Below are 20,020 nucleotides of genomic sequence, written 5' to 3'. Positions count from 1 at the left end.
AAGCGGGCACACCCACCTCTTTAGACAAACAGCACTCTCACGGGTGCTGGCGCCAAGTGGCGATACCACGGCCCCGTGTGGGGAGTTTGGCCATTTAGTGAGGTGTAAACATGTCGTATGCTGGACAATCAGGTGCAGAAAATTACGAGATTGGAAAAGTCATTAAGAATAGTCCACAGGCAAGACCTTTTCATAGGAAAGCTAGGTGTCAGCCGGGCAAGGTGGGGCAAAAGATTTCGAAATCCAGTTGTGGTTCATTTTAATGAAGGTTAGATCATCTACATTTTGGGTAGCCAGACGAGTCCTTTTTTCTGTTAGTATTGAACCTGCAGCACTGAATACTCTTTCTGATAGGACACTAGCTGCCGGGCAAGCAAGCTCCTGCAATGCATATTCTGCCAATTCTGGCCAGGTGTCTAATTTGGATGCCCAGCAATCAAATGGGAATGACGGTTGAGGGAGAACGTCGATAAGGGATGAAAAATAGTTTGTAACCATACTGGACAAATGTTGTCTCCTGTCACTTTGAATTGATGCTGCAGTACCTGTCCTGTCTGCGGTCATAGCAAAATCACTCCACAACCTGGTCAGAAAACCCCTCTGGCCAACGCCACTTCTGATTTCTGCCCCTCTAACACCTCTGGTCTGCTGGCCCCTGCAGCTCGTGTGAGAACGATCACGGGCGCTGTGTGCAGGGAATGCCAGAAGCAAACGGTCAACAAGAGTTGATTGTTTGGTTGCTAATATTAGTTCCAAGTTCTCATGTGGCATTATATTTTGCAGGCCAACCAGTAATCGTCATCGTTCATCATTTTAATAATGCGTGTGTCCCTTTTGAGGATACGTAAGGCATAATCCGCCATGTGGGCCAAAGTTCCTGTTCTCAAATCTGCGGTTGTGCTTGGTTGAGGGGCAGTTTCAGGCAAATCCACGTCACTTGTGTCCCTCAAAAAACCAGAACCCGGCCTTGCCGCGCCAACAATTTCCAGTGGCCCCGGAAAAGCTTCCTCATTAAAAATATAATCATCCCCATCATCCTCCTCGTCCTCCTCCTCCTCTTCGCCCGCTACCTCGTCCTGTACACTGCCCTGGCCAGACAATGGCTGACTGTCATCAAGGCTTTCCTCTTCCTCAGCTGCAGACGCCTGATCCTTTATGTGCGTCAAACTTTGCATCAGCAGACGCATTAGGGGGATGCTCATGCTTATTATGGCGTTGTCTGCACTAACCAGCCGTGTGCATTCCTCAAAACACTGAAGGACTTGACACATGTCTTGAATCTTCGACCACTGCACACCTGACAACTCCATGTCTGCCATCCTACTGCCTGCCCGTGTATGTGTATCCTCCCACAAAAACATAACAGCCCGCCTCTGTTCGCACAGTCTCTGAAGCATGTGCAGTGTTGAGTTCCACCTTGTTGCAACGTCTATGATTAGGCGATGCTGGGGAAGGTTCAAAGAACGCTGATAGGTCTGCATACGGCTGGAGTGTATGGGCGAACGGCGGATATGTGAGCAAAGTCCACGCACTTTGAGGAGCAGGTCGGATAACCCCGGATAACTTTTCAGGAAGCACTGCACCACCAGGTTTAAGGTGTGAGCCAGGCAAGGAATGTGTTTCAGTTGGGAAAGGGAGATGGCAGCCATGAAATTCCTTCCGTTATCACTCACTACCTTGCCTGCCTCAAGATCTACAGTGCCCAGCCACGACTGCGTTTCTTTCTGCAAGAACTCGGACAGAACTTCCGCGGTGTGTCTGTTGTCGCCCAAACACTTCATAGCCAATACAGCCTGCTGACGTTTGCCAGTAGCTGCCCCATAATGGGAGACCTGGTGTGCAACAGTGGCAGCTGCGGATGGAGTGGTTGTGCGACTGCGGTCTGTGGACGAGCTCTCGCTTCTGCAGGAGGACGAAGAGGAGGAGGAGGAGGGGGTGCGAACGGCTACAGCCAACTGTTTCCTAGACCGTGGGCTAGGCAGAACTGTCCCAAACTTGCTGTCCCCTGTGGACCCTGCATCCACAACATTCACCCAGTGTGCCGTGATGGACACGTAACATTTCTGGCCATGCCTACTGGTCCATGCATCTGTTGTCAGGTGCACCTTTGTGCTCACAGATTGCCTGAGTGCATGGACGATGCGCTCTTTAACATGCTGGTGGAGGGCTGGGATGGCTTTTCTGGAAAAAAAGTGTCGACTGGGTAGCTCATAGCGTGGTACAGCGTAGTCCATCAGGGCTTTGAAAGCTTCGCTTTCAACTAACCGGTAGGGCATCATCTCTAACGAGATTAGTCTAGCTATGTGGGCGTTCAAACCATGTGTACGCGGATGCGAGGCTAAGTACTTCCTTTTTCTAACCATAGTCTCATGTAGGGTGAGCTGGACTGGAGAGCTGGAGATCGTGGAACTAGCGGGGGGTGCCGGTGGACATGGCAGACTGAGAGACGGTGGGAGATGGTATTGTTGCCGCCGGTGTCCTAGATGCAGTGTTTCCTACTACGAAACTGGTGATTCCCTGACCCTGACTTCTTTGGCCTGGCAAAGAAACCTGCACAGATACGGCAGGTGGTGCAGAAAATGGTGGCCCTACACTGCCGGAAGGGATGTTGCGTTGATGACTAGCTTCATTGGCCGAGGGTGCTACAACCTTAAGGGACGTTTGGTAGTTAGTCCAAGCTTGCAAATGCATGGTGGTTAAATGTCTATGCATGCAACTTGTATTGAGACTTTTCAGATTCTGCCCTCTGCTTAAGGTAGTTGAACATTTTTGACAGATGACTTTGCGCTGATCAATTGGATGTTGTTTAAAAAAATGCCAGCCTGCACTCTTTCTAGCATCGGATACCTTTTCAGGCATTGCAGACTGAGCTTTAACCGGATGGCCACGCTGTCCTCCAACAGGTTTTGGCTTTGCCACGCGTTTTGGGCCAGATACGGGCCCGGCAGATGGAACCTGTTGCGATGTTGATGCCTGCTGCGGCCCCTCCTCCTCCGCTTCAGAACTGCTGCCGCCTGCACCCTGTTCCCCCAATGGCTGCCAATCGGGGTCAACAACTGGGTCATCTATTACCTCTTCTTGTAGCTCATGTGCAACTTCGTCTGTGTCACCGTGTCGGTCGGTGGTATAGCATTCGTGATGGGGCAACATAGTCTCATCAGGGTCTGATTCTTGATCATTACCCTGCGAGGGCAATGTTGTGGTCTGAGTCAAAGGACCAGCATAGTAGTCTGGCTGTGGCTGTGCATCAGTGCACTCCATGTCAGATTCAACTTGTAATGGGCATGGACTGTTAACTGCTTCACTTTCTAAGCCAGGGAAGGTATGTGTAAAGAGCTCCATGGAGTAACCCGTTGTGTCGCCTGCTGCATCCTTCTCTGTTGTTGTTTTTGCTGAAGAGGACAAGGAAGCGACTTGTCCCTGACCGTGAACATCCACTAACGACGCGCTGCTTTTACATTTACTAGTTTCAAAAGAGGAGGCAAAAGAGCTAGAGGCTGAGTCAGCAAGATAAGCCAAAACTTGCTCTTGCTGCTCCGGCTTTAAAAGCGGTTTTCCTACTCCCAGAAAAGGGAGCGTTCGAGGCCTTGTGTAGCCAGACGACGAACCTGGCTCCACAGCTCCAGACTTAGGTGCAATATTTTTTTTCCCACGACCACCTGATGCTCCACCACTACCACTACCCTCATTACCAGCTGACAATGAACGCCCCCGGCCAAGACCTCTTCCACCAGACTTCCTCATTGTTTTAAAAACGTAACCAAACTAACGGTATTTGTTGCTGTCACACAACTTACACGGTGAGCTATAACTTCAGTATGATTTAGCTACCCCTTTACAGGTGGGTGAGACCGCAAGGAAAATCAGGCACAATGTTACACACTCTGTTTTTGGTGGCAACAAATGAGAGAGATGCCACACACGCAGGACTGTCACTGAAGCACAAATGTAAATATTAATCTCCCACTGATTTGTTTTTTTTTTGTTTTTTTTTCAGGGAGACTTTAGAAAAAAAAAAAAAAGAATAAAATGATTTTTTAAGGAAGAATTTAGAAACCAAATAAAATAAAATGATTTCTTCACGGAGAATTTAGAAAACAAATAAAACAAAAAATAGGCTTTCTATGGCCCACTGAGTGAGAGATGATGCACACAGGAGTCAGGAGTGGCACACAAGCCCAGAGGCCAATATTGTTCTCCCAATGATTGATGTAGTGATTTGTTCAGGTAGATTTTGGAACCCAAATCAAGCAAAAAAAATAATAGGCTTTCTATGGCCCACAATTGGAGAGAGAGAGAGAGATGGCACACCCAGGAGTCAAGACTGGCACACAAGCAGAAAGGGCAATATTTCCCACTGATTTGTTTTTTTTTTGTTTTTTTTTTCAGGGAGACTTTAGAAAAAAAAATAATAAAAAGAAATGATTTTTTCAGGAAGAATTTAGAAACCAAATAAAATAAAACGATTTTTTTCAGGGAGAATTTAGAAAACAAATAAAACAAAATATAGGCTTTCTATGGCCCACTGAGTGAGAGATGACGCAAACAGGAGTCAGGAGTGGCACACAAGCCCAGAGGCCAATATTGTTCTCCCACTGATTGATTTAGTGATTTTTTCAGGTAGATTTTGGAACCCAAATCAAGCAAAAAAAATAATAGGCTTTCTATGGCCCACAATTGGAGAGAGAGAGAGAGATGGCACACCCAGGAGTCAAGACTGGCACACAAGCAGAAACGGCAATATTAATCTCCCACTGATTTGATTTTTTTTTTTTTTTTCAGTGAGACTTTAGAAAAAAAAATAATAGAATAAAATGATTTTTTAAGGAAGAATTTAGAAACCAAATAAAATAAAATGATTTCTTCAGGGAGAATTTAGAAAACAAATAAAACAAAAAATAGGCTTTCTATGGCCCACTGAGTGAGAGATGACGCACACAGGAGTCAGGAGTGGCACACAAGCCCAGAGGCCAATATTGTTCTCCCAATGATTGATGTAGTGATTTGTTCAGGTAGATTTTGGAACCCAAATCAAGCAAAAAAAATAATAGGCTTTCTATGGCCCACAATTGGAGAGAGAGAGAGAGAGATGGCACACCCAGGAGTCAAGACTGGCACACAAGCAGAAAGGGCAATATTTCCCACTGATTTGTTTTTTTTTGTTTTTTTTTTCAGGGAGACTTTAGAAAAAAAAAATAATAAAAAAAAATGATTTTTTCAGGAAGAATTTAGAAACCAAATAAAATAAAACGATTTTTTTCAGGGAGAATTTAGAAAACAAATAAAACAAAATATAGGCTTTCTATGGCCCACTGAGTGAGAGATGACGCAAACAGGAGTCAGGAGTGGCACACAAGCCCAGAGGCCAATATTTATCTCCTACTGATTGATTTATTGATTTTTTCAGGTAGAATTTAGAACCCAAATAAAGCAAAAAAAAAAAAATAGGCTTTCTATGGCCCACTGAGTGAGAGATGGCACACACAGGAGTCAGGAGTGGCACACAAGCCCAGAGGCCAATATTGTTCTCCCAATGATTGATGTAGTGATTTGTTCAGGTAGATTTTGGAACCCAAATCAAGCAAAAAAAATAATAGGCTTTCTATGGCCCACAATTGGAGAGAGAGAGAGAGATGGCACACCCAGGAGTCAAGACTGGCACACAAGCAGAAAGGGCAATATTAATCTCCCACTGATTTGTTTTTTTTTGTTTTTTTTTTCAGGGAGACTTTAGAAAAAAAAATAATTAAAAAAAATGATTTTTTCAGGAAGAATTTAGAAACCAAATAAAATAAAACGATTTTTTTCAGGGAGAATTTAGAAAACAAATAAAACAAAATATAGGCTTTCTATGGCCCACTGAGTGAGAGATGACGCAAACAGGAGTCAGGAGTGGCACACAAGCCCACAGGCCAATATTGTTCTCCCACTGATTGATTTAGTGATTTTTTCAGGTAGATTTTGGAACCCAAATCAAGCAAAAAAAATAATAGGCTTTCTATGGCCCACAATTGGAGAGAGAGAGAGAGATGGCACACCCAGGAGTCAAGACTGGCACACAAGCAGAAAGGGCAATATTAATCTCCCACTGATTTGATTTTTTTTTTTTTTCAGGGAGACTTTAGAAAAAAAAAATAATAAAAAAAAATGATTTTTTCAGGAAGAATTTAGAAACCAAATAAAATAAAATGATTTTTTCAGGGAGAATTTAGAAAACAAATAAAACAAAAAATAGGCTTTCTATGGCCCACTGAGTGAGAGATGACGCACACAGGAGTCAGGAGTGGCACACAAGCCCAGAGGCCAATATTTATCTCCCACTGATTGATTTATTGATTTTTTCAGGTAGAATTTAGAACCCAAATCAAGCAAAAAAATAAATAGGTTTTCTATGGCCCACTGAGTGAGAGATGGCACAGACAGGGATGGCACTCGAGCAGAAATGCCAATCTTAATCTCCCACAGCTTTTTTTTTTAGGGAGCATTAAAAAAAAAAAAAACAGGAACTGTCCTACAATTACTATCTCCCTGCAGTAATCTCAGCCAGGTATGGCAGGCAGCAATAAGGAGTGGACTGATGCACAAATTAAATAAAAAGTGTGGACAAACAAACAAGATAGCTGTGCAGAAAGGAAGGAACAAGAGGATTTGTGCTTTGAAAAAAGCAGTTGGTTTGCACAGCGGCGTACACACAGCAATGCAGCTATCAGGGAGCCTTCTAGGGCAGCCCAATGAGCTACAGCGCTGAGGGGAAAAAAAAAAAAATGTAGCTTCCACTGTCCCTGCACACCGAAGGTGGTGTTGGGCAGTGGAAATCGCTACAGCACAAGCGGTTTGGTGGTTAATGGACCCTGCCTAACGCTATCCCTGCTTCTGACAAAGCGGCAGCAACCTCTCCCTAAGCTCAGATCAGCAGCAGTAAGATGGCGGTCGGCGGGAACGCCTCTTTATAGCCCCTGTGACGTCGCAGAAAGCAAGCCAATCACTGCCATGCCCTTCTCTAAGATGGTGGGGACCAGGACCTATGTCATCACGCTGCCCACACTCTGCGTCCACCTTCATTGGCTGAGAAATGGCGCTTTTCACGTCATTGAAACGCGACTTTGGCGCGGAAGACAAAAATCTAAAAAAGTATATAAATACAACAATACAGACAACAATAGAACAGATGCAATGAAAAAAGAAAGGCAACACTAGTGCCACGCACAAGAAAAGATAATCAGGTAAACTTTACACAGGATACATATAAATATATGCCTATAAATAATCAAAGTAGGTGAGCTGATTACTCCACATGCGTACAGATCCAAGATAATAATTGTGCATATAGCTAATAGAGCATAGGAGTAGCTACACCAACATTAAAAGGCTCCATGGCGTACCACATCAAAAAGGGGGGGGGGGGGTCCAGAGTATACACATACAAGCAATTACTTTCATATAAACTTAGCACCATCAGGAAACCCATATAGCCTATTGGAAATAGTATGAACCAATATTATACCGGGGACGTCCCATAGATATACAGTGGGTAAAGCCAGGCTAGATCCCGGATGGTAGCAAAGGATAGAGGTGGAGAGTAAGAAATAGTAAAAGATTGAAAACACTGTACCAACCTGTTACTTGTGCGTGGTAAGAGGGGCCCCAACGCGCGTTTCGCATATGTTGCTTCCTCGGGGGGCGCTCAAAAGCAACATATGCGAAACGCGCGTTGGGGCCCCTCTTACCACGCACAAGTAACAGGCTGGTTCAGTGTTTTCAATCTTTTACTATTTCTTACTCTCCACCTCTATCCTAGGCTATATGGGTTTCCTGATGGTGCTAGGTTTATATGAAAGTAATTGCTTGTATGTGTATACTCTGGACCCCCCCCCCCCCTTTTTTGATGTGGTACGCCATGGAGCCTTTTAATGTTGGTGTAGCTACTCCTATGCTCTATTAGCTATATGCACAATTATTATCTTGGATCTGTACGCATGTGGAGTAATCAGCTCACCTACTTTGATTATTTATAGGCATATATTTATATGTATCCTGTGTAAAGTTTACCTGATTATCTTTTCTTGTGCGTGGCACTAGTGTTGCCTTTCTTTTTTCATTGCATCTGTTCTATTGTTGTCTGTATTGTTGTATTTATATACTTTTTTAGATTTTTGTCTTCAATAAAAATTGTTTATTTTAGCTCGGGTGTCCATCTGTCATTGGTTTTCTTATATATATATTATGGCGGAGTATTGATTTCGTTTGCCCCCCCCCCTATAGGTTTACCTTTGTAGGATTTGCAGACAGGAATCTACATCATAGTTTATGGTAGTAATGACTGCTGAACCCCCATACACTGTTCCCATGATCACCGTTGCCTGGCTTACACCTCCCTGGAGTAGGCGTTCCTGGAATTTATGGCACATCCTGTTGACATTCTCTGATAGCGGCATATAAATAGCACAAATGCGTGGGGCAATAGTTCCGGCTCCCATCAGCCCACTTGCAATGTGAAGATGCAGAGCAGATTGTTATGGCAGCCTCTGGTTTACTGGAGTGCCCCTTCGCTACTATCTTGGTTCTTCTATGAAGTCCAACCCGTGGCACCCAAAAAATTAAAAAGGATAACAAATCAAGAAGAATACAAAAGTGGCAGAAATGATCAAATATTCTGAAATTCAAATTTGCCAAGTTCTGTGAATTTTTCAAAAAAATTTGATTTGCATCAAATATATTTGCCTGAAAATGCATGTAGCGCCTCCGTCCTGCTCCTCGGTCCTCACCTGTTGCCTCAGGACTGCCGCTTCAGCATGGTGCCTGGCGCGGACGCTGGTCTCCTGGGGGTCACCTTCCATGTCCTGCGATGCCTGCTCCTGCTGCAGCTTTCAGGACACTGCATGCGTCCCGCAGGTCTCCTAGCATGCCAATAAGGGCGGGCGCGCACTCCCGGTCTCTTAAAGAGACAGCGCCATTTTCAAAATACGTTTCAGACAATGCCTGAGTATCTCGTACTATTTCAGGCACCTCTGCCCTTAGGGAGGTGCCTGAGCAACAAGTGTTTCCTGTTGCTAGTTCCCAAGTTCCCTTTGCCTGTGTGTTATGCTCAGCTTGCACCTCGCTAATTCTGGTTTGTTTCCTCAGTGAACCTACCGTGCTCTCCCATGTCTTCCGGGACGACGCCGGCACCACCTACTTCTCTCCATGCCAGCTGTCGCCCGCTACCCGCTTGAGCCGCTTATCTCCTGCCTTGTTCTCCGCTACTTGCTGTACCTGCCTGCCCGCCATTTCAGCCAAGTCAGCTGCCACATACCCGGGGTCTAACTGAAGGTAGCACCATGCATCTCTCGATGTTTGAGGGGTCTTACAACGGGAGTCTGGGGCTTGCTTAGTCACGCCCCCTTCTGAGCCCCTGGGTAGTGGTCCCGTAGTTTCACAAAAAATTCAATAAACAAATGTGCACTTCACCATCTGTGCCTCCGTTTCCATTTGTTACAATGCATGTAGTGGAATTGTAATGCTGAAGTGTCTGACAGTGGGAGATGTCGTACTGGTGAATGCCATGCATTGTAACGTCTTCAGCACATAGATAGGGCCAACCCTATGATGATTGGGCGCACACAAGTTGGCACAGTCGCGCACCTTGCTCTATCGTCTATACATCCGGTAATAATCCACAGGACAAGCGGTGGTCTGACCTCACTAACTAGACATTTACACTTACTTTTGAGTTTAAAGGTTTTTGTCTTTGTGTTTTTAAAGAGACGTTAAATATGCAAAAACACTCTTCAGGGACCCTGGTCTCTTCGTCTCTGGAGTCACCTATAGGAAGCAGCAATCCTAAAAGTCAATATTAACCCTTTAAAAAGCCTTGCCACATGACTTCTGGGGAGATTGCCACACATTCCCGATTTCCTTCATTCTGACATTGTGACATCTGAGATTGTTCTTGGTCCTTGATCCTCAGTGTGCCAGCCATAGCCCCACTCCATGGTGTGGTGTCCCTAGCTGATTTTGACCATCTCCTAACCCCTAAATTCACTATTGACAGCCAACCTCAGTATTGCTTGTCTCTAGTTGGTGGCCTATCTAGTATGTCGATGAGATACAATGTATCAATGTCCCTTCTGTGTGGAGATAACATTTTTCTGAACTTTACTCCAAAAACAAAACTTTTCTAGACACTTGTTTTTTGCAAAAAGTGATGAGATCCACAGATGACTCCTACAGATGTCTGCAAGAAGGAGGTCGTGCAGATGAGAGTCGCCTTCTTCTGTCGTTACAGCTCTGTGGAACTTTGTCATATTCCTGTTACTTGTATCCGCTCTGTCTCATGTTTCTTGCTCTTTTCCAATGTTTCAAGTTTGATGGTGTGATATGGCGTGTGGGGTATCATTCTGTTTATGTTCATATTTTTACTGATTTTAGAAATGTTGTCTTGTTGCTCTGCATCATTCTGTATATTTCCTGTCTTGTTTAAAGTATTAATTACCTTACAAAGGGACTGACAATGAAATTATCTCACTTACCGTCTGAAGCCTGGATGTGTCCATGTCTCTTGAAGAACCCCTTGAGGTAGCTCAATTCACTCAGCTGCACACGTATGTAGACAAAAGTACACTGTCTCTTTAAATCGTCCACTGGTTTATTATACATGCGGCATAAACCAGTGAGAAGTGAACATAAATATGGCCCTTCAGGCAAAACAGGAAAATAAAACAAAATGGTATACAGTCTCTGCAGCTGCAAGGATCCGTCCGCTCAGGATATAACAATCGGATTCAGTACAGTTTAACACAAAACCTGCCAGCTCCAGATCCACTGAACACTGAATGCATCAGAAGACTGACTATTTAGTCCCCAGATCACACCCTGGGGTGGAGATAAGGTGGACAACCTCCCACCATCTTTACAGTTGTCCACAAAAACCCAGCCCTAAAAGTGGCTGATAAACCCCTCTCAACACATAGTGTGCTGGAGCAAATCACTGAAGCTAATAGCCTCAGTGAAACGTATCTCCCCTTCAGCACTTCACCAGTGACTTTGTCACACCCTGCTGGCTTTTCCTGACAGTCCATTCATGACCCCTCTGCTCTCCAAATGCCGAAAATCATCAGGTCTAGGGGGCCTGAAAACCATCCAATCTGTCTGTCTACCCCTGGTTATGGTAGGGCGTGAGTGGGACATAGAGTCGAGTAAGATTGATGCTTAGACCAGCACCCCAGAGAGACTAGCGAAATCCTGATTACCCTGGAGGATATCGCTGGAAGGGCCTATATGGGGAAGTATCAGGAGCCGCACTGCCATATTGATCTCTAAGCGAAGGATTGTGACTAGTGTTGAGCATTCCGATACCGCAAGTATCGGGTATCGGCCGATATTTGCGGTATCGGAATTCCGATACCAAATTCCGATACTTCCCGCGTATCGGATACCGGAATCGGAAGTTCCCAGAATTCAAACTGAACGCAGCAGCCAATGAGGAATGATTGGAAGTGTGGGCACATCCTGTTTAGCATGGTGGACATGTAAGTACTGGCAAGGCAGTGATTGGCTGCTGAAATGATGTCACTCTGCACTATAAAAAACGCTGCCGCCATTTTGCGCTCACTCTGCTGTGATTTCAGTTAGGGACAGGACGCTGTGTTCTAACTGAGGGCCAGTTGAGATAGCTAATTGCTTTATTTTCCTTTCCAAAGGCTAATTTAGCAAAACGCTGTGTGTTCTTCACTGTTCACATTGCTCTTGCCTTGCAGCGCTGTTTTAACAGCGTTCTGCAAGGTCTCTGTGTGTGTGTGTGTGTGCAGCTCACTCTGTAGTCTGTGTGCAGCCATATACCCGGTTGTATTCAGCTCAGGGGGGGTTCACACTGCCTCACACAGTTGTCCTTTTTTGCTCATAGTGCAGCCTGCTGCACATTTTTTCTCAAATTTCCTATTAGTGTTTTTCCACCCGTCTCCAGCTAAATTGTGGAAAAACACTACATAGGATAACCTAGAGGGGGGTTCTTGGGCCTTGCAGCGCCGTTTACGGCTGTCTGCACGGTCTCCGTGTGAGCCCAGCTCGCCCTGTAGTCTGTGTGCAGCTATAGCCGGTTGGATTCAGCTCAGGGTTCGTTACTGCCTCATACCTTGAGAAAAATTTTCCTTTTTTTCAAATAGTGCAGCCTGTTTAAAATTGAAAAAAAAAAATTCCTATTAGTGTTTTTCCACCCGTCTCCAGCTAAATTGTGGAAAAACACTACATAGGATAACCTAGAGGTTTTTTTTTGGGCCTTGCAGCGCCGTTTACGGCTGTCTGCACGGTCTCCGTGTGAGCCCAGCTCGCCCTGTAGTCTGTGTGCAGCCATAGCCGGTTGGATTCAGCTCAGGATGCGTTACTGCCTCATACCTTGAAAAAAAATTTCCTTTTTTTCAAATAGTGCAGCCTGTTTAAACTTTAAACAAAAAATTTCCTATTAGTGTTTTTCCACCCGTCTCCAGCTAAATTGTGGAAAAACACTACATAGGCTAACCTAGAGGGTTTTTTTGGGGCCTTGCAGCGCCGTTTACGGCTGTCTGCACGGTCTCTGTGTGAGCGCAGCTCGCACTGTAGTCTGTGTGCAGCCATAGCCGGTTGGATTCAGCTCAGGGTGCGTTACTGCCTCATACCTTGAAAAAAAATTTCATTTTTTTCAAATAGTGCAGCTAGTTTAAAATTTTAAAAAAAATTTCCTATTAGTGTTTTTCCACCCGTCTCCAGCTAAATTGTGGAAAAACACTACATAGGATAAACTAGAGGGGGTTTATTGGGCCTTGCAGCGCCGTTTACGGCTGTCTGCACGGTCTCTGTGTGAGCGCAGCTCGCCCTGTAGTCTGTGTGCAGCCATAGCCGGTTGGATTCAGCTCAGGGTGCGTTACTGCCTCATACCTTGAAAAAAAATTTCCTTTTTTTCAAATAGTGCAGCCTGTTTAAAATTTTTAAAAAAATTCCCTATTAGTGTCTTTCCACCCGTCTCCAGCTAAATAGTGGAAAAACACTAAATAGGATAACCTAGAGGAGGGTTTTTGGGCCTTGCAGCGCCGTTTACGGCTGTCTGCACGGTCTCCGTGTGATTTAAACTAGCTCTGTAGCCCGATCTGCAAAAAAAAAAGAGTAAAGTTCACCAAACACAACTTAACACTTGTGTAGGCCACATTTGAAAAATAATAAAGTTTAGTCCACACTTTACAACATTAGTGTTTCTTACACCTGTTAGGAGGAGCATTTCAGGAATAAGCACACTAAGGCCTTAGTACTTTTCTGCTTATCTTTATCTGTCAACCAAGATGAAGAGGGCAGGGAGTAAGGCACGTGGGCGTGGGCGCGGAGCAGGGAGAGGAGCAGGGAGAGGACGTGGTGATTCTGTGCCTGCTGCGGGCGCCGGTGACTCGTCGTCACTCAGTTTCAGCAGGGAACAGTCCTTCATGCGCAGCTTTGTCGGAGAGCGCCGTGCACCGCTGCTGCGTGAAGACCAAATTGAAGCCGTTGTCGGGTGGATGGCAGCTAACGCCTCGGCGTCGACTTCAGTTAGTGCCACATCCTCTCAGGCACAGACCACTGGAGAGCAGCCATCTGTCTCTTCACCACCTGCCAAATTGGCCAGGCAGTCAGAGAGCCCAGGACAGGAGCCGTCTCTACTTCTGTTCTCTGAATCTCTTGGCTTGGAAACAGGGGGCCAGCCAAGCAGCATTGGAGAAATGGAAGAAGAGGCAGTGTGCAGTGATGCCCAACAGCTTTGTCTCTCTGACTCTGAAGAGGCGGGTGGGCCAGTGCATCCGGTGACCACAGCGCAGTACGCATCTGATGATGAAACTCAGGTGCCGCTTTCTGGTGCGTACTGTGCTGCCGAGACTACCCAGGAGGAGCAGTTGGTGGCAGAGGGTAGTGGAGATGATGAGGTCGTTGACCCATCGTGGCGTGAGGAACAGGAAGGTGGTGGGAGCAGCTCTGAGGAAGAGATTCCCCTTACGGGCCAAAGAGGGAGAGGGAGGGGGAAGACTGCGGAGCCTGTAGCCTCCACTTTGGCACCCGTTAGGAGCCTGTCTCTTTCCAAAGCCAAAAAGGGCGCTCCCAAGACTTGCAGTGCCTGGTCCTTTTTTGACACAGTTGCAGATGACATTTGTTTTGTCAAATGCAAGCTGTGTCATCAGAAAGTAAAAAGAGGGAAAAATGTCAGCAACCTCAATACCACAAATATGTGGAAACATGTGCGGACCAGGCAAGCGGTGGAGTTACAGAAACAGACTGAAGATGTAGGCCAACCAACAGCGGCAGCTACCACCTCTTCAGCTCGTGTTGCCTCTTCCTCCAGCTCACGCACAGCTGGTTTGGCTTCCTCCCAGGATCGCCATGGAAGAACCTCTGGCACTGTTGTCCAGAGACCTTGTGTAATTCCACCCACAGCACCACCTTCCCAGTCATCCTCACACTCCCAGTCTACTCTACAGCCATCGGTAGTACAGGCATGGGAGAAAAGGCGGGCATTCTCGGCCAACCACCCCCGAGCACAGGCTCTGAATGCAGGCATTGCCAAACTGTTGTCCCTGGAAATGCTCTCATTCAGGCTGGTGGAGACTGACAGCTTCCGTGACTTGATGGCATTGGCAGTCCCACAGTACAAGGTGCCCAGCCGCTTTTACTTCAGCAGGCAAGCTGTCCCTGCCCTGCACAGGCATGTTGAGGGAAACATAAAACATGCGCTACTGAACGCCGTCAGTAGCAAGGTCCACCTCACCACCGATGCGTGGACCAGTCAGCATGGACAGGGCGATACGTTTCCCTCACTGCCCATTGGGTTAATGTTGTTGAGCCAGGTACAGATCGTGCGAGTGGTGCAGGACGTGTCCTGCCCACTCCAAGGATTGCAGGAATCCAGTCTGTACGCATTGACTCCTCCTCTTACACAAGTTCCTCAGAATCAACTCTGCAGGAGCCGTCACAGTCCACCTCCACATGGACCCGTGAACGTTTACCTATGACCGACATGAGCACAGCCGTGGCCAAACGTCAGCAGGCCGTCTTGAAACTAGTTTCATTGGGGCATCGAAGCCACACAGCGCAGGAGCTCTGGAATGCCATCAAGCAGGAGAGCGATGTGTGGTTACTGCCAGCGAATCTCCAGCCAGGCATGGTAGTGTGTGACAATGGCCGAAATCTGGTGGCAGCTTTGGCCCTTGGCAACCTCACTCACATCCCATGTCTGGCACATGTGCTCAATTTGGTTGTGCAGAGTTTTCTGAGGGACTATCCGGATCTTGATGCCCTGCTGCACAAGGTCCGCCTAGAGTGTGCTCACTTGCGGCGATCCAGCTTGGCCAGATCTCGCATTGCTGCTCAGCAGCGCCGATTCCGCCTTCTGGAACACCGCATCATATGTGACCTACCTACCCGGTGGAATTCCACGTTACATATGTTGGAGCGGTTGTGTGAGCAGCAGCAAGCAGTTATGGAGTACCAGCTGCATCAGGCGCAAAGAAGTCGCAGTCAGCGCCGATCAGACTTCACAACCACAGAGTGGGCCACTATGAAGGACGTCTGCCAGGTTTTGCGTCCTTTTGATTATTCCACGCGGATGGCAAGTGCAGATGATGCACTAGTCAGCATGACTGTCCCCCTTATCTGCCTGCTTCAGCAAACTTTGCAAGGGTTAAGGGATGATGTTGTGGAAGAGGTGGAGGATGAGGAGTCACCTTTTCCATCAGCTTCTGGAGAGTCAGCGCCACGTGGTTCCTCACAAAGGGGTACGCAGGGGCCAATTTTTGAGGAGGATGAGGAGGAGTCAATGGAGGAGGAAGAGTTCCGTCCAGAGGAGGGAGCGACACAATTGTCCAGTGGTCAGTGTGTACAGCGAGGGTGGGGTGATGACGAGCGGTCAGAGATCATGTCTCAAGCAGGGGACAGCGTTTCTGGGCCAGTTGGCAGTCTGCAGCACATGGTGGATTTCATGCTGCAGTGCCTGAGAAACGACTGCCGCATCGACCACATTCTCAACATGCCTGATTATTGGGTGTTCACCCTCCTCGATCCTTGCTACCGGGACAACGTCCAAAACCTCATCCCAGCGTTGACCCGGGAGCGTAAATTGCGGGAGTACCACGACACACTGGTGAATTCCATCATCTTCTCCTGTCCAACTGAGAGGAGTGCTGCTAGTGCTTTACAAAGCAGCTCAGTGCGTCGAGGCAGTGGGGGAGGCTCTGCCCAAAGAGGGAGCAGAAGCAGTGCCTCTGCCCAAGGCAAGCCCAGTATGGCACAACTCTGGCACACTTTTGTGTGCCCGCCCCAAATGTCTACACCATCACCGGCGGCTCCAGTCAGCAGGAGGCAACGGTTCCATCAGATGGTGACAGACTACATGGCTTGCCCTCTTACTGTACTCCCAGACGGCTCTTCCCCATTCAAGTTGTGGGTCTCTAAGCTGGATACATGGCCAGAGCTAAGCCAGTATGCATTGGAGGTGCTGGCTTGCCCTGCGGCTAGTGTCTTATCGGAACGTGTCTTTAGTGCCGCAGGTGGTGTACTAACAGACCGTCGCATGCGACTGTCCTCCGATAACGTTGACCGGCTTACTTTCCTGAAAATGAACCAGGCCTGGATCTCGCAGGAATTTGCCACTCCTCTGCCTGATTAAATAATTGGGTGTCATCCAGGTCTCCTGCTGTGTTCATCTTTCTACCACCTGAACTGCTATTCCTGGGCTCCAACACCGCCAGTTGCGGCTCAGAAGTGCAGGCTGCACAGTAAAAACATACGACCCAGTGTTATTCGGTTTCAGTAACGTCAGCTGATCCCCAGCTGTGTAGCCGGCAATGTGTCCTGCGACCGCCACGCTGGCACAACAACCTAAATGTAAGGGAACCTGTCCCCCTCCCCCCCCCCCCCGTCGTTTGTTACTGAAAGAGCCATCTTGTGCAGCAGTAATGCTGCACAAGGAGAAGGTAGCTCTTTTTTTTTAGCTCCTTGCACACGCAGAACTTAACACTTATAAAATGTGTTCACTGATACTGTTATACCGTCCCGGAGCTGGGACTTTCCTTCGTAATGTGACGCAGCACAGCCGTCATTCCTACCCCTTTGGTGCCATGCGCTGCCTCCTCAGCGTTGTTTTAAGCTGTCACGGAGCCTGCGCTGTTCTGTTATCCCTTGGGAATGCCCTATTTGCGCTGCCTGTCTTCTGACATAATTTGGTGTCAGGCTGGCTGCGCCTGTGCGGCCGCGCTGCCCGAGATCCCGCCTCGCAGTGTCTTCTGATTGAGTCACACTGCGGGCCTGGGATCCATGGGCATGCGCAGTGCATATCTTCCCCTCGGGCTCTCGCTCATTTCCCTCCGCCTTCTTTAGACTGTGCGCCGTCAGCTGATCCCTAATAGCATGCCACGGCCGTGACACCGCACAGTCTGAAGAAGAGGGAAGGAGGGGAGTGAGAGTCGAGTATATGCACTGTGCATGCCCATGGATCCAAGGCCCGCAGTGGGATTACGTTAGACGAGACTGCGAGGTGGGATCTGGAGCAGCGTGGACGCACAGGCACTGACAGCCTGACACCAAATTATGTCAGAAGACAGGCAGCGCTAATTGGGCATGGCCAAGGGCTAACAGAACAGCGCAGGCTCCGTGACAGCTTAAAACAACGCTGAGGAGGCAGCGCACGGCACCAAGGGGATAGGAATGACAGCTGTGCTGTGTCCCATTACGAAGGAAATTCGCACCTCCGGGACGGTTGAACGGTATAAGGGGACACATTTTTAGTGTTTACTTCAGTGTTTGCAAGGAGCATAATTAAAAGAGCAACCTTTTCCTTTTGCATCCTTAGTGCTGCACAAGATGGCTCTTTCAGCTACAAACGTCTTGGGGGGGGGGGGTTAAAGGTTCCCTTTCAACTTGCTCCAATCAGGCTTCGGCCTACACTCTGTTCCTCTGCTCCTCCTGCTGTCCCTGGGCTCTAACACCGCCAGTTGGTGCCTGGAAGTGCTGTGTGCACAGTTAACAGTCGCTCCTCTGTTATTGGGGTTCAGTAACGTCAGCTGATCCCCAGCTGTGTGTGCGGCAATACCTCGAATCTGCTCCTCCTGCTGTCCCTGGGCTCTAACACCGCCAGTTGGTGCCTGGAAGTGCTGTGTGCACAGTTAACAGTCGCTCCTCTGTTATTGGGGTTCAGTAACGTCAGCTGATCCCCAGCTGTGTGTGCGGCAATACCTCCAATCTGCTCCTCCTGCTGTCCCTGGGCTCTAACACCGCCAGTTGGTGCCTGGAAGTGCTGTGTGCACAGTTAACAGTCGCTCCTCTGTTATTGGGGTTCAGTAACGTCAGCTGATCCCCAGCTGTGTGTGCGGCAATACCTCCAATCTGCTCCTCCTGCTGTCCCTGGGCTCTAACACCGCCAGTTGGTGCCTGGAAGTGCTGTGTGCACAGTTAACAGTCGCTCCTCTGTTATTGGGGTTCAGTAACGTCAGCTGATCCCCAGCTGTGTATCCGGCAACGTGTCATGTGACCGCCACGCTGGCACAAGTAAAATGTAAGGGGACCTTTCCCCCCCCCCCCCCTAGGCGTTTGTTACTGAAAGAGCCACCATGTGCAGCACTAATACTGCACAAGGGAAAGGTCGCTCTTGAAATTATGCTCCTTGCAAACGCTGAACTACACACTCATGTAATGTGTCCCCTCACACCGTCCAACCGTCCCGGAGGTGGGACTTTCCTTTGTAATGTGACGCAGCACAGCCGTCATTGCTACCCCCTTGCCACCGTGCGCTGGCTCCTTAGCGTTGTTTGATTCCGTCATGGACCCTGCGCTGTTATGTTATCCCTTGGCCATGCACAGTTTGCGCTGCCCGTCCTCTGACATCATTTGTTGTCGTCCTGGCTGCGCCTGTGCGTCCACGCTGCCCGAAATCCCACCTCGCAGTGTCGTCTAATGTGATCCCACAGTGGGCCTGGTATCCATGGCCATGCGCAGTGCATATACTAGCCTCTCACTCCCCTTCTTCACGCTTCTTCAGACTAGGCGGCGTCAGCTGATCCCTAATAGCATGCCACGGCCGTGACGCCGCACAGTCTGAAGAAGCAGGAAGGAGGTGAGTGAGAGGCGATGATATGCACTGCGCATGCCCATGGATCCCTGGTCCGCAGTGGGACTACATTAGATGACACTGCAATGTTGGATCTCGGGCAGCTTGGACGCACAGGCACTGCCAGCCTGACACCTACATGATGTCAGAAGACGGGCACCGCTAACTGTGCATGGCCAAGGGATAACATTACAGCGCGGGCTCCGTGACAGAACCAAACAACGTTGAGGAGGTGGCACACGGCACCAAGGGGGTTGGAATGACGGCTTTGCTGTGTCACATTGCCAAGGAAAGTCCCACTTCCGGGACGGTTTGACAGTGTGAGGGGACACATTATATGAGTGTGTACTTCAGCGTTTGCAAGGAGCATAATTTTCAGAGCCACCATTTGCCATGTGCAGTATTACTGCTGTACAAGATGGCTCTTTCAGCAACAAATGCCTGGGGGGGGGGTTAAAGGTTCCCTTTCAACTTGCTCCACTGCAGGCTTCGGCCTACACTCTGCTCCTCTCCTCCTCCTGCTGACCCTGGGCTCTAACACCGCTAGTTTTTGCCCGGAAATGCGAGCTTCACAGAGAAAAACAACAGCCAATGTGTTAGTGGGGTTCAGCACCGCCAGCTGTTCCCCTGCTGTGTAGCCGGCATCGTGTCCAGCACAAGCCACGCTGGCACAACCGACCAAAAGCTGCCACCAGTGCGGGCTTCGGCCTACACTTTGCTCCTCTCCTCCTCCTGCTGACCCTGGGCTCTAACACCGTTATTTTTTGCCCGGAAATGCAAGCTTCACAGAGAAAAACAACAGCCAATGTGTTAGTGGGGTTCAGCACCGCCAGCTGTTCCCCTGCTGTGTAGCCGGCATCGTTTCCAGCACAAGCCACACTGGCACAACCGACCAAAAGCTGCCACCAGTGCAGGCTTCGGCCTACACTTTGCTCCTCTCCTCCTCCTGCTGAC

Source organism: Ranitomeya imitator, chromosome 2 (genome assembly GCF_032444005.1).
Source record: "Ranitomeya imitator isolate aRanImi1 chromosome 2, aRanImi1.pri, whole genome shotgun sequence".
NCBI classification, from domain to species: domain Eukaryota; kingdom Metazoa; phylum Chordata; class Amphibia; order Anura; family Dendrobatidae; genus Ranitomeya; species Ranitomeya imitator.
This window is presented reverse-complemented; position numbering follows the sequence as displayed.